Below are 15,214 nucleotides of genomic sequence, written 5' to 3'. Positions count from 1 at the left end.
TCTGGGACTATTGCCTTACTTGTCCCAGCCACAGCCTTCGATTAATGCTGGTTCAGATCACATTTGCTAGTTTTGGCAGCTAGGTCACATTGCTGTCTCAGGTTGCTTTTACTGTCAACTAAAGCCCTCGGTATTTTTTCATGTGAGGAGCACTTAAGTCAGGGTAGGCTGCTATAGCCAAGAGCATGACTGGATTCACGGCTCTGCTGCTCTTCTTATATTACCAACAATACTGAGAGCAGGATTAAAAACATTCCATACTTCCCTATTCACCCGTAACCAAACTCCTGACGTTTCAGCAATTTTCATAGTTGAAGAAGAAGAAAGAAAAAAGGAAAGGGTGAGCTGTAGATAATGGTGTGAATTGCAATGCCAAGGTCTCTGGACTTAGTTTTACCAAAAGGACCTGAAGGGAATCCAAATGTCCTAGATATCCACCTACTTGGGCAGCCAGAGGACTTCCCTCTTGCTCCTGAGCTAAATGCTGCTGCAGCTGCTCGGGCAAGAAAATAGAGAGAATACAGAGGCTCAAGTGCCAATGTGTTATCAATAGAGAACTGAGTTTACTGCCACATGACTCAGAGACAGAATGCTCAAATGCACATTTTGAAGGGAGGATCCAGGCAAAGAAGACAAAATACACTGTTAGGCGCTTCCTAAATAGTACTTGTGAAAGCTTTAAAAAAAGAAGATGAAGAGCTTTGGTTTTTCATTTTTACATTCCTAGTATCTATACATGTGACAGGTACTCAGTAAATATTTACTGAATGAATGAACACACTAAAAAAAAGTCTTTAATTGCTCTTCTCCTATTTTACAAAATTTTCCTTTCATGGTCAGTTGTATGAACACATGAAAAGTTAACATAAAAATGCTTCTTGGGCTTCCCTGGTGGCGCAGTGGTTGAGACTCTGCCTGCCAATGCAGGGGACACGGGTTCGAGCCCTGGTCTGGGAAGATCCCACATGCCGCGGAGCAACTAGGCCCGTGAGCCACAACTACTGAGCCTGCGCGTCTGGAGCCTGTGCTCCGCAACAAGAGAGGCCGCGACAGTGAGAGGCCCGCGCACCGCGATGAAGAGTGGCCCCCGCTTGCCGCAACTAGAGAAAGCCCTCGCACAGAAACGAAGACCCAACACAGCCAAAAATAAATAAATAAATAAATAAATAAATAAATAAATAAATAAATAAATAAAACCTCAGTTTAAAAAAAAAAATGTTTCTTAAATGTAGTTCACTCTTAGCTTATGAAAAGTAAACATAATAACACCTCACTTTATTTGAAGGTTACTTTACCAACTGTTTGAGCCAGTTAGTACCAGGAGATAGGTTTAAAAGGCTCACTACGAAATGCCAGACAGAAAGGATAACCAGTGAAGTTCATGCTCTTTAATCAGAGAGATCTGAGGCTTTTACTCATAAATTATTTTGACTAAATCTACACATAATTCTAGTAGATGTGCTAGTCTGGTTTCCCAGACTAAGCAGCAAATAAGAGTGAAGAGGCTGCTTGAGGCTGAGGATGAGAAGAGCAGGAAGCAAAAACCTGCAGTTAACAGAATGGAAGGAAAAGGAAGAAAGAAGTCAGAAAACAAATTCAGAAAGACACACAGTAAACTATTAACAGGGGTTGCCCCATGGGGAATAGAAATGCTGGGGAAAAGAAGTGCTGATGAATAGAAATAAGGAGCTTTGCTTTTTATCTTACACAATTCTGTATTGTTTTAGTTATTTGGAGAGGGCATGTATTGCTTTTGTAACTAAACATTGAGAGATAACAAGAGGGCTTCCCTGGTGGCGCAGTGGTTAAGAATCTGCCTCCCAATGCAGGGGACACGGATTTGAGCACTTGTCGGGGAAGATCCCACCTGCCGCGGAGCAACTAAGCCCGTGTGCCACAACTACTGAGCCTGCACTCTAGAGCCCACGAGCCACAACTACTGAGCCCACAAGCCACAACTACTGAGCCCGCGCGCCTAGAACCCATGCTCCTCAACAAGAGAAGCCACTGCAATGAGAAGCCCGCGCACCGCAATGAAGAGTAGCCCCCGCTCGCTGCGCGCAACAACAAAGACCCAAAGCAGCCAAAACTAAATAAAATAAATAAATTTTTAAAAAAGAGAGAGATAACAAGAGTGTGATGGAGTTGCTTATAATAATGAAGAATTGCAAACTACCTAAATGTCTAACAAGGGGAGATTGACTGAAAAATGCCATTCAATAGACTATTCAGCAGTCATTAAAAATGTCATATAAAGATGTTAAAAAAAATGTCATAAAAGAATATTTTGTAGCACAGAAATGTTCAAATTATATATTTTAAGCAGAAAAAGGTAGGTCACAAAGTATAATGAATGATCCTCTTTGTATAGACTATCTAAAAAAAAAAAAAGACACTGGAGTTGATAAAAAAATATCCTGACTTAGGAGAAATTTTTTGCTTGGAATTAAACATTTCTTTTTTTTCATCGGTGTAATATCTATTTAACTAAAAGCTTTCTTTATATATATAATAAGAAGACAACTGAAACAGAAAGGAAGGGAATTAAATCACAATGTTTTCACTAATATCTTTGTGGCAGAAATTGCTATGCCACTGTGATGATTAATTTTATGTGTCAACTTGACTGGGCCATGGAGTGCCCAGATATTTGGTTAAATATTATTCTGGTGTGTATATGAGGGTGATTCTAGATGAGATTAACATTTAAATTGGTGGACTTGAGTAAGGCAGTTTGTTCTCCCCAGGGTAGATGGGCCTCATCCAATCCATTGGAGACGTAATAGAACAAGAAAGGCTGAATAAAGGAGAATTCCCTCTCTGCCTGACTGTCTTAGAGCTGGGACAACAGTCTTCTCTTGCCTTAGGTAAGACTCAGACTCAAACTGGAACTTACACCATCACCTCTCCTCGTTCTCAGGCCTTTGAACTCAGACAGGAACTATACCATTGCCTCTCCTGGGTCTCCAGCTTGCCATTGCAGATCATGGGATTTCTCAGCCTACACGACCGCATGAGCCAATTCCATATAATAAGTCTCTTCCTCTCCCTCTCTCTCTGTATATGTATCTCCGTCCTATAGGTTCTTTTTCTCTGGAGGCTAATTAATACAGATTTTGGTACTGAGAGTGAGGTGCTACTGTAACAAATACCTAAAAATATTGAAGTGGCTTTGAATTGGACAAGGGGTTGAGGCTGGAGGAGTTTTGAGGTGCCTGCTAGAAATATGGCCATTAAGGGCAATGATTTTGGTGAGGACTCACAAAGAAAAGGGGAGAACTGGAGGGAGAGCGTCCCTCTTTTTAGAGAATATGTAAATCATCAGTAGAATGTTAGTATATATATGGGTGGTAAAGGCTATTCTGGTGAGATCTCAGACGGAAATGAGGAACATGTTATTGGACAATGGAGAAAAGGTGATCCTTGTTATAAAGTGGCAAAAGAACTTGGCTGAACTATATTCTAGTGTTTTGTGGAAGGAAAAACTTGCAAGCTATGAAACTGGATAGTTAACTGAGGAAATTTTGTAAGCAAAGTGATGAAGAAGCAGTTTGGTTCCTTCTGGCCACTTAGCATTAAAGGCAAAGAGAGAAATGAGTCAAAACAATGAATTGTTGAGGAAAAATGAACTAGAACTTTAAAATTTGGAAAATTCTCACCCTGTTTATACTGGGTGTGAGCCACAGACCTAATCAGCCACCCCAGCACAGAAGGAAGGCTGTCAGACTTCTTAGACCCTACAGAACTGGACTGTGGAGCTAGGCAGTTGCAAATGTGTGCTGTTCTTCAAGGCAAAGGAGGAATGACCACAAAAGTGATTCAGAGATCATCGGGGCTGCCTCCTCAGTTTCAAGGGTTGGGGGGGATCAGTTGCTTCCGATTCGCTGGGCCAGACTGCAGCCACCTGGAGCTTGGGGGGTGGGGCCCCCCACCTGGCATAGCTGCAGAGATGGGATCACCCCAATGGATCTGGAAAGCAGAGCATCGAACCAAAGAGGATTATTCTCAGGCCTCAAGATCTAATATTATTTACTTTATGAGGTTTTGGAATTACTTGGGATCTGATACCCTCTTCTTCCTTCCAATTTCTACCTTTTGGAACAGTAAAGTCTACCCTGTACCTGTCTCACCACTGTATTCTGTAGCACATAACTTACCTGGTCTCACAGGTTCACAGCTAGAGAGGAATTTTGCCTCAGGATGAATCATACCTCGTGTCTCACCCATATCTGGTTTAAATGAGATTTTGAACTGTAGACTTCAAAGTTGGTACTAGAATGAGTTAAGACTTTGGGGGCCATTAGGATTAAATGAATGTATTTTGTATGCAAGAGGGATGTAAATTTTTTGGAGGGGGGTCAGGGGTGGAATGTTAAGGACTGAATATTCATATGTTGAAGCTCTAACTCCCTATGTGATGGTATTTGGAGCTGGAAGATAATTAGGTTTATATGAGGTCATGATGGTGGGGCCCCTTGTTATGATTAATGTCCTTGTAAGAAGAAACTAGACCTCTCTCTCTGCCATGTGAGGGCACAGCAAGAAGAGGGCCATTTGCAAGCCAGGAGGAGTGCCCTCTTCAGGGAACTGAGTTAGCCAGCACCAGAACTATGAGAAGGAAATATCTATTGTTTAAGTCACCCAGTCTGTGGTGTTTTGTTATAGCAGCCCCAGCTGACTGAGACAGCCCCCCAATATCCATTATCCCCCTTTTCCTTAGTAATGCAGGCTGGTTTAATTTGGGGTGGCACTGAGCCCAACTAAAAGACTGCGTTTCTCAAGCTTCACAGAAGATATATGTGACCATGTGATGTATGCAAGATTATTGATTAGAACATCTGGTTATACTCTTTTTTTTTTTTAAAGAAATCTCCATTTTAATTTTTATTTATTTATTTATTTATTTATTTATGGCTGTGTTGGGTCTTCGTTTCTGTGTGAGAGCTGTCTCTAGTTGCGGCGAGCGGGGGCCACTCTTCATCGCGGTGCGCGGGCCTCTCACTATCGCGGCCTCTCTTGTTGCGGAGCACAGGCTCCAGACGCGCAGGCTCAGTAGTTGTGGCTCACGGGCCCAGCCGCTCTGCGGCATGTGGGATCTTCCCAGACCAGGGCTCGAACCCGTGTCCCCTGCATTGGCAGGCGGATTCTCAACCACTGCGCCACCAGGGAAGCCCTGGTTATACTCTTTAAAAAGTACACAGGAAAAAAGAAAAATATATGTATATATAGCAAGCAGTTCTTGCCCTTTTGTACTCCTCTGCTTCCTCCTACTGCCACCCTGGGCATGAAGCCCAAAATTGCAGCAGCCATTCTGGGTCCATGAAGGAAATATCAAGAGACTCATATCCATAAGGCACCAAACCAATACCAGTAACAACCTACCTCTGAACGTCATAAAAATTAACCCTTATCTGTTCAAGCCACTATAGTTAGATCTGTCATTTGCAGCCAAATGTGATTCATAACTGACATGAGTCGGCTTTTGCATTAAAGCTTTCACAGTGTACAAAGCTACATCAGAAAGCTTTTAGAAGTTAAATGCTAGAAACAAGTTTGTGTATAGAGGTGATTCTTAGTTCATTACTTTTATATAAAAACAGAATTAAAAATAATTTGTTTTGCAGAGCTAGGATTTTTTTTTTGTTGTGAATTCCCACTGCTCCTACTTGCCTATCACCCATTGCATCTTCTGCTTAAGAGTCCCCAGTTTCCTGGGAATCCCCTGGTGGTTAGGACTCCGCGTTTTTCACTGCGGGTTCGATCCCTGGTCGGGGAACTAAGACCCTGCAAGCCGCGTGGCACGGCCCAAAAAACCCAAAAAGAGTACCTAGTTTCCCAACAGGAAGCCACCCCATGATCATTCTCAGTCCATGAGGTTCAGGAGGAGGTAAATGCTGCCCCTGAATGCCAGTGTGGGCAGACAACCCAATCCTAGCTAATCAGTGTATTCCATGTACCTAGAACAATGATGAATGCAGGCACATCTCCATGTGTGACTCATTTAAACAATGCAGCTCAACTCTGGGAGGCATTAGAACTGTTCTGAAAGAGGCACTGTCCTAACACCAAGATTACTGAGAGGATAGCTTGGAGCCGTTAGCAGCCTTACCACCATAAATGAAGAAATGGCCCCAGAGATCCATTTGGCCCTGGATTTAGCCAAGCCTGAACTTTTCAGATATGTGAGTCAAATAAATTTTCCTTTTTGGTTGAACTAGTTTGAGCTAGTTTGAGCTAACTCTTCTAACATTTGCAGCACATGGTAAATAATCCTGATTCATTACGTTAGCCTTTTATCACATCGAGTTGCTCATAGGAAATCTTCCCTGAGAATTCATTTACCAAAAAAGCAGTATAATAGAATACTAAAACTCACATAATGCATTGCTTCCGGGTTTTTATATTATAAAATAATCCACAAATTATTTTTAATTGGACAAAACAGGGAGAAATACTATTACTATAATATAATCATTATCACCTAGCTAAAGGATATTTATCTCTACAAAATTATGAAGCAACTATCACTGAAAAATAATCTTCAGAAAAAGATTGCTCAACTCATTCTCCCTTCCTACCTTCAAATATTTAACTTATAAAAGTTATAGTCTTAAATTGTGAGGGGTAGCAAACTGAATGTGATGTTTTCTAGGACCGTACAATTTAGCAGAGCAGACAAAACATGAATGCTAATAACAGTTTTACACCATTTTCTAAGAATTAGAGAATAATAAGAAAAGTATCTAGAGGAGGTTAAAAAAAAAACAAAAAACCATGATTCTGTCATATTATTAGAGCTGCTAGAGTTCTTAAAGATCCAACAATTCTTTCAACACATGGTTGAGGAAATTGTAGCTCGGAGAGCCAGTGACTTATTTCCCATTGCAAGTCAGTGGCAAAATCCTGTTGGAAGCCAGACCTCCTTAGACACAGTCCAACATTCTTTCTTACTACCCCACCCTACCTCTGTTAGGAGAAAAGCAAAATACCAGGCAAGTTTCTCAGACTATAATTTTTCTTCTGCACAACCTGAAATGGAGAGAAAATCTCAAAGACCCCACTAAAATAAGCTTGATTCTCTTTTTGTCATATACAGAGGCAATGCAACAAGGCTCTGCCTAGTTTTGAGAGTTTGCCTTTAACTTTCTGTTATGATTTTTCTCCCATTGACTTTTTTTTTTTTTTTTTAGTCTAACCTTGAATGTGCAGCAACCCTGCCTGATAAAATCCCAACCAGCTTGTTTTGAGCATGTTTGTTCTCTTCTGTATTCTGGGCAAACTAATGGAGTCTGATAGCCCAAACTGAAAGGGTTACCTAAGTTAAACTTAATCCAGGAAGTCTTCTTTGGCTGATATCCCAGCTGGGCAGTGCCAGCCTGCACAAAAGGCTAAGATACTGCAAATTCTAATTCAAGTGTGAGTAAGAGTTTTGTCTAAGGAAAATAAAAGAAATACAGTGACTCCAAACTAAGACTGCTATTCCTAGACACCTTCTTGTGAAGAGTTTACATAGAAGACCAGTTCTTATTGGAAATAATTGCTGTGAAATGTGTATTTTTGCACTGTTGCTGAGATGGCAACCCCTACAAATAATTTTGGAGATTATTTGTAGGATTAAAAATTTGGTTTCAAAGAAAAACAAAGTCAGAGGACTCACACACCCTGATTACAAACCTTACTACAAAGCTACAGTTATCAAAATACTGTGGGACTGGCATAAAGACAGACATATAGATCAATGGAATAGAATAGAGAGCCCAAAAATAACCCATTGCATATATGGTCAAATGATTTTTGACAAGGGTGCCAAAACCATTCAATGGGGAAAGGATACACTTTCAACAAACGGTGCTGGGAAAACTGGATATCCATAAGATAGAAGAAGAATGAAAAAAGAATGAAATTGGACCCTTACCTTACACCCTATACAAAAATAACTCAAAATGGATCAAAGACCTAAATATAAGGGCTAAACCTATAAAGCTCTTAGAAGAAAACATAGGAAAATAGCTTCATGACATTGGATTTGGCAATGATTTCTTGGGTATGACAGCAAAAGCACAGACAACAAAAGAAAAAATAGGTAAATTGGACTTCATCAAAATTAAAAATTTTTTGTGCATCGAAGGATGCCATCAGCAGAGTGAAAAGACAGCCTACAGAATGGGAGAAAATATTTGAAAATCATTAATCTGTTAAGGGATTAATATCCAAAATATATAAAGAACTCCTACAACTTGAAAAACAACAAAAAACAACCCAATTCAAAAATGGGCAAAAGGACTTAAAAAGGCATTTCTCCAAAGAAGATATACAGATGGTCAATAAGCACATGAAAAGATGCTCAACATCACTAATCATTAGGGAAATGCAAATCAAATCCATGAGAAGCCACTTCACGCCCATTAAGTAGGCTACTATCAAAAACAAACAAACAAAAACAAAAGAAAATAACACATGTTAGTGAGGATGTGGAGAAATTGGAATCCTTGCACATTGCCAGTGGGAATGTAAAATGATGCAGCCACTGTGGAAAACAGTGTAGAAGTTCCTCAAAAAAATTAAACATACAATTGTCACATAATACAGCAATCCCACTTCTGGGTATATACCCCAAAGAATTAAAAGCAGGGACTCAAAAAAAAAAAAAAAAAAAGCAGGGACTCAAACAATTATTTGTACATCAGTGTTCATAGCAACATTATTAACAATAGCCAAGAGGAGGAAACAACCCAAATGTCCAGCTACAGGAGAATGGATAAACAAAATGTGGTATATACATACAATGGAATATTATTCAGCCTGAAAAAGGATTAAAATTCTGACACATGCTATAACATAGATGAACCTTGAAGACATGAGGCTAAGTGAAATAAGATAGACACAAAAAGTCAAATATTATATGATTCCACTTATATGAGGTGCCTAGAGACTCATATAAGACTCAGAGACAGAAAGTAGAATGGTGGTTGCCAGGGGCTAGGAGGAGGAGGGAATGGGAAGATATTGTTTAATGGGTACAGAGTCTCAGTTTGAAATGATGAAAAAGTTCTAGAGATGGATAGCTTTGATGGTTGAACAACAATCTGAATGGACTTAATGTCACTGAACTGTATACATAAAATGGTTAAAATGGTAAGTTTTATGTTATGTATATTTTACCACAATAAAAAAAAATGTTGGCTTCAGGCACAATCATACATTGAAAATAATTTTCAATTATTTTCAAGAGCCAGGCTTGCTGAATTATAGGTTTGTTTGTTGTCAAACAATAATATGTACTTCAGAGTTTCATTCACTCATTTTTTAATAAGTGCTTTGAAGTTTCATTCATAAATATTCATTGACAACTAGCTGAGGTTACAGAAATGAGCAAAACAGACATAGTTGCAGCCATAGCAGAGCTTACAGTTTGTTGTGGGAAACAGGTAAAAAGAAAGTAAACAAGGGACTTCCCTGGTGGTCCAGTGGGTAAGACTCTGTGCTCCCAATGCAGGGGGCCCGGGTTTGATCCCTGTTTGGGGAACTAGATCCCCCATGCATGTCTCAACTAAGAGTCTGCATGCCGCAACTAAGAAGTCCACATGCTGCACCTAAAGATCCCACATGCCTCAACGAAGATCCCACTTGCCACAACTAAGACCCAACACAGCCAAAAATTTTTTTAAAAAGTAAGCAAGCAAATAACTAAAAATAATGATGAATTATGTGTGAAGAAGTAAATATTGTGGTAAGATACAGATTAATGGGAGTGGGAAAGACCTACTTTAGAAGGATTTGATGGATAGTGTATTAGTCTGCTAGGGCTGAATGATATGATAAAAATAAATATTTGATTTTTGTCCCAGGTTGCTGGCGTACAGCACCTAAAACCGTTGGAATCTCTGGAGTGATAAGAGGGACTTTTGTATGCTAATGAGATGACTGGTGACTGGAGGCCCCTAGATAGCTTCAGACTGGGGGCTGGTTGCCAGAAAGACCAAGGCATGATTAGAGGGTTGGAACTTTCAGCCCCACAGAAGGGGGGGGAGAGGTGCTGGAGATTGAGCTAATCACCAGTTGCTGGTGATTTAATCAATTGTGCCTACATAATGAAACCTCCCTAAAAACCCCTGAATGATGGGGTTCAGAAAGCTTCTGGGTTGGTGAACACATGGAGGTGCTAGGAGAGACCATGGAAACTCTGCACTTCTTCCCCCATACCTTGCCCTATGCATCTCTTCCATCTGGCTGTTCATGAGTTGTATCTTTTATAATAAACTAGTAATAGTAAGTAAAGTGTTTTCCTGAGTTCTGTGAGCTGTCCTAGCAAATTATCAAACATGCAGAGGGAATTGTGGGAACTCCTGATTAATAGCCAGTTGGTCAGAAGTACCTGGGACTTGTGACTGGTGTCCGAAGTGGGGGCACTTTTGTGGAACTGAACCCTTTGACTTGCGGGGTCTGATGCTAACTCCAGGTATATAGTGTTAGAATTGAATTGAATTGTTGAACACCCACTTGGTGTCTGAAGAGTTGGAGAATTGGTTAGTGTGAGGAAAATATCCATACATTTGGTGTTAGAAGTATCATGAGTAAAAAAAATTCAGAGGCTGCCATAACAAAATACTGTAGACTGAGTGGCTTGAACAACAGAAATTTATTTTCTCACAGTTCTGGAGACCAGAAACCCAAGATCAAGGTGCCATCAGGATTCGTTTCTGGTGAAGCCTCTCTTCCTGGCTTGCAGATAGCTGCCTTTTTGCTGTGTCTTCACATGGCCTTTCCTTACTGTGTACAAGGAGAGAGAGAAATCTCTGGTGTCTCTTCCTTTTCTTATAAGAACACAAATCCTATCAGATTATGACCTCATTTAACCTCCCTAAAGGCCCTATCTCCAAATACAGTCATATTAGGATTAGGGCTTCAACTGTGAATTTGGGAAGGGACACAATTCAGTCCATAGCAGATGGGTGATCAGAGAAGGCCTTTCAGAGGAGGTGACATTTCCACTGAGACCTAAAGGCTCTTGGAGCTTGTTATGGGATGAGCCAGAGGACGGTCACCATACAGAGAAGAAATATGTGCAGAGATATAAGGTGCATTTGTTATACTGTTTGAGAATACTGAGTTATGATGCAGAAGAAAAGAAAAAGCAAATGGGATAAATGAAACTCATAAGATATGTTAAGTTTAGATAAGTAGTTAGTGGGTAGAGCATGTGTGTTAAATGTAAGTAGAAAGGAATTAAAAGACCAAGAGTAATAGTTGAGAGGCACTAAGTATACATAAGGCACATAAGCACTAAATAAATATTCATGACAAATTAAATATATACGAGATATTTAATGTCCAGGATACACTAAATATACATGAACACTTAATATTTATGAGCTCTTAATCCAGCCACTCATTGGTAATAACTGTTCTGGTCCATGTGTCTTCTGCCCAAAACATAAAAACTCATAGCTGTTCAGCAGGGTAATTGGCAAGCTACAGCTATTGGCCAGGTGTACTTGTCCCTGCATCTTTCTGGTAGAACAAGTGTGTACCACTGGCCCAGGGCACCTTCTGTCTGTGGGCCCTCTTATTTTTTTTTTTTAATTTTTATTTATTTTTATATTTATTTTTGGCTGTGTTGTGTCTTCATTTCTGTGCGAGGGCTTTCTCTAGTTGCGGCGAGCGGGGGCCACTCTTCATCGCGGTGCGCGGGCCTCTCACTATCGCAGCCTCTCTTGTTGCGGAGCACAGGCTCCAGACGCGCAGGCTCAGCAATTGTGGCTCACGGGCCTAGCTGCTCCGTGGCATGTGGGATCTTCGAGCCCAGACCAGGGCTCGAACCCATGTCCCCTGCATTGGCAGGCAGATTCTCAACCACTGCGCCACCAGGGAAGCCCTGTGGGTCCTCTTGATTGGACCTCAACTCTGGTCTGTCAGCAGAGAAGGCTGACACAGCAAAGAGATGGAGGATATACAAGCATTACATAACCCAGGATTTGAGCAGTGTGATCCTTCCACCATTCATGCAACCTTTCCTAATAATGTGTTAACTCTTTTCCCTTGCTCTGTGCTGTGTGTTTTAAATTAATTTAATAAACTATGTGATTCAAGCATTTTAGTTTGATCTGTAAGTTCCCATACAACAAAAGGCCTTAAAATGGGAAAAACTCAATGTGTTCTAGAGCTGCATTGCCCAGTATGGTAGCCACTAGCTATGTTTGGCTATTTAAATTTAAATTAATTAGAATTAAGTAAAATTAAAAATTCATTTCCTCAATTGCACTAGCCATATTTCAGGTGCTCAATAACTGTGTGTGGTTGGTGGACACCAAGAGATGACTGGACAGTGCAGAAGAACATTTCCGTTAGCAAGGAAAGTTCTGTTGGGCAGTAATATTTTCGAAACTTAGAGAAGGCCAATGTGGCTGCAGGGTGTTGCTGAGGAGAGTGACAAAAGATGAGTTTGAGGGGAAGGAGTTATTGACATCATGCAGGGACTTGTGGACCATGGTAAAGAGTTTGGATTTTAGTCCAAATACAATACACATAATTTGGTTTATATTTCAAGAAGATTCCTTTGGGTATTGACTGGAGAACGGGTTAGAAGATGTGCAGAAATGAGTTAACATAGTAGGCCTGAGTGCTGTCTTTTGAAAGTCTGGCTTACAGGATTGGTCCTTGGCAGATGTCTGGAAACTCGGGTTTTGGGAGGGTTCCCATCACCCCATTGATAAGATTGGCTCACTTTGCCTTAACTGTTTGTATAAACAATGTGCTGTATGTTGAACACCTGCTTTCCTTTGAGGAATCTGGGATTTTGGTACCTGCTAGGCAGAACATGTCTATGTGATTTGCACCCAATCTGTGGATGCTCAGGTTTTCTTTTTTAAAATTTTATATTTATTTATTTTCTTTAGTTTTTTGGGCTGTGTTGGGTCTTAGTTGCGGCACGCAGGATTCTTCGTTGAGGCGTGCGGACCTTTTGTTGTGGCCCACGGGCTTCTCTCTCGTTGTGGCACGTGGGCTCTGTAGTTTGCGGCACGTGGACTCTCTCATTGAGGCCCATGAGCTCAGTAGTTGTGGCACGCGGGCTTAGTTGCCCCATGGCATGTGGAATCTTAGTTCCCCCACCAGGGATCGAACCCACGTCCCCTGCATTGGAAGGCAGATTCTTTACCACTGGACCACCAGGGAAGTCCCTGGATGCTGAGTTTTAAACAAACTTCCCTGGTTGGGAACATTTTACACGTGCTGTCACAACTTATTGCCAGGAGAATTAAGCACATCCTGTGTGACTCTAGTGGGAGAAGACTCTTGGAAGCTTGGGCCTGGTTTTTCCTGGACTTTGCCCCCTGTGCCTTTTCCCTTTGCTGACTTTGTTTTGAACCCTTTTTCTGTAGTATTTCATAGCCATGAGTATGATTATATGTTTTCTGAGTCCTATTAAGTCTTCCTAGCAAATCATTGAACACGGGAGGTGGTCGTGGGGACCCCTGACACAGAGGAGGAGGAGATAACAATGAAGTGGAAAAACCATTTAAGAACCAATTTCAATCATCCATCCAAGTGAGAGATAATAATGACTTGACTAGAATGGCACCTGCCTGGCTAATGTTAATGATGAATCTTCAGGTGCTCCTTGCCCCTTGAGGCATACATAAATGCTGGCAATTATGGAATCCAGAAAAATTGAACCAAGAGCTTTGGCCTTGGTTCATCATGGTACCTTGGAGATATTCACTCCAAGCCCTCATTTTCCATTTGAATCTCAGCAGCTCTTACTGAGGGCATCTACCCTCTCTAGACCACTGGAATTTTAACTGTAGATCCAAAGGCTAAATGTGCTTAGTGTTGAGAGCCCGGGCTTCCATACTCACCTTCTTCAGTGGGTTTGCACCTCCCATGACGGAACTGTATGGGATCAAGACTCATGTCTCTATTAGTTATATACTTATATATTCTCTTACAGTAATTGCTACAGTTTTACATGGGTAAGATTTTTCTTCCAAGCTAAACTGTTTGTTTTATAATTTATACTTTTGTAGGCCTCACTTTGCTGAGCATAAAGAATGCAATAAATATTGTTGATAGGTACAAAAAGGAGAATATACAGTTTCTGCCTAAAGAAATTTACAACTGGCCAAGGAAGTACAACCGAGAAGGAGAGGCCCAGATATGACCACGAATCAAGGAAGAGTAATAGGACTGGAAATGAGAAAAGGAAGTACTATAGGCGCTCTAAAAGAATAAGATTAGATCTTGCTGAGAGTTCAGAAAAGGATACATAAAGATAGACTCATTAAAGAATGCCTTTGAAGTCTTGAACTCCTTTAAGAGAGAAAACAGATTTTTCGTTTTGATTTTCTACTTCTTTGAAAGAAGGATTTTAAGATCTAAAACAGCACTGTTGGGGGTGGATGCAGAAGTCTGGAAAACATTTTATTCTCTCTCTTGATCCCTCTTCATTAAGATTCAGACTTTGTTTAAATTTTATTTGCAAGAGGTATCATTTTATTTGCAAGAGGTATCATTTAGTAATAAATGATAATAGATATTAACCTTTCTATTAACATCTAATGTTAATAGATATTAACATTTAATATCTATTAATGTGCATTCAAACTGTGTAATTTCATTTCATAATAGTTATGCAACTAGTGCTGCCATTCTTTCACCCATTCTGCTCAACTTTCATGTCAGTGTTAGAAGGCCTTGATGTAGACTGTAGCAATAGAGGTAGACCAGCAAACTGCAGGCACCATGTGCCTATTTCAGCACTTGTCCCTGCCCCCAAACTCCCAGACCCTAGAGAATGTTATTATAAAGTCATGTTAGGTACTTTTCCAACAGGACTGACTATGAAACAAGCCGTCCTGATATAAGACATTGATGAAGAGGAGCACAGTGACTTCAAAGAAGCATCAGACGCAGGAAAAATATTCTCTTTTATTGCATAAGGAAATACTAAGAAGCAGAAAAATAAACATTAAATTATTTGATAGAAACATTTATATTTCATTTGTATGTTAAGACTGATAACTTGTAAAAAAGAAATTCTGGAATGCTATTTACATAGTTTTGTAAAAGAGGTATCAGAGCAGCACTTGTATGAGATCTCTTGCAAAAATAGCACTCTCTAACAATAGGATCATAACTAAAATTACTGTATTTCAAATAACCCAGTGCAGGGCCGGATGAGGGAATGGAGTCAAAGCTGGAAAAAGGTTTCAATACC

General features: G+C 40.4%; 1 long non-coding RNA gene across 2 annotated transcripts in view; it reads left to right on the top strand.

Annotated features, from left to right (window-relative positions):
* The window catches only part of LOC137773436 (uncharacterized), a 38,523-nt gene that overhangs the window by 2,631 nt on the left and 20,678 nt on the right, over positions 1-15,214 (top strand). Inside the window, exon 2 of one of the 2 annotated variants that reach the window (XR_011075671.1) lies at positions 2,753-2,867. This is a non-coding gene — a long non-coding RNA (uncharacterized lncRNA). Of the gene's footprint in view, positions 1-2,747; positions 2,868-15,214 lie in introns of both variants that reach the window. The other variant, XR_011075670.1, reaches the window with a different exon arrangement.

This window comes from Eschrichtius robustus, chromosome 12 (genome assembly GCF_028021215.1).
Source record: "Eschrichtius robustus isolate mEscRob2 chromosome 12, mEscRob2.pri, whole genome shotgun sequence".
NCBI lineage: Eukaryota > Metazoa > Chordata > Mammalia > Artiodactyla > Eschrichtiidae > Eschrichtius > Eschrichtius robustus.
This window is presented reverse-complemented; position numbering and strand designations above follow the sequence as displayed.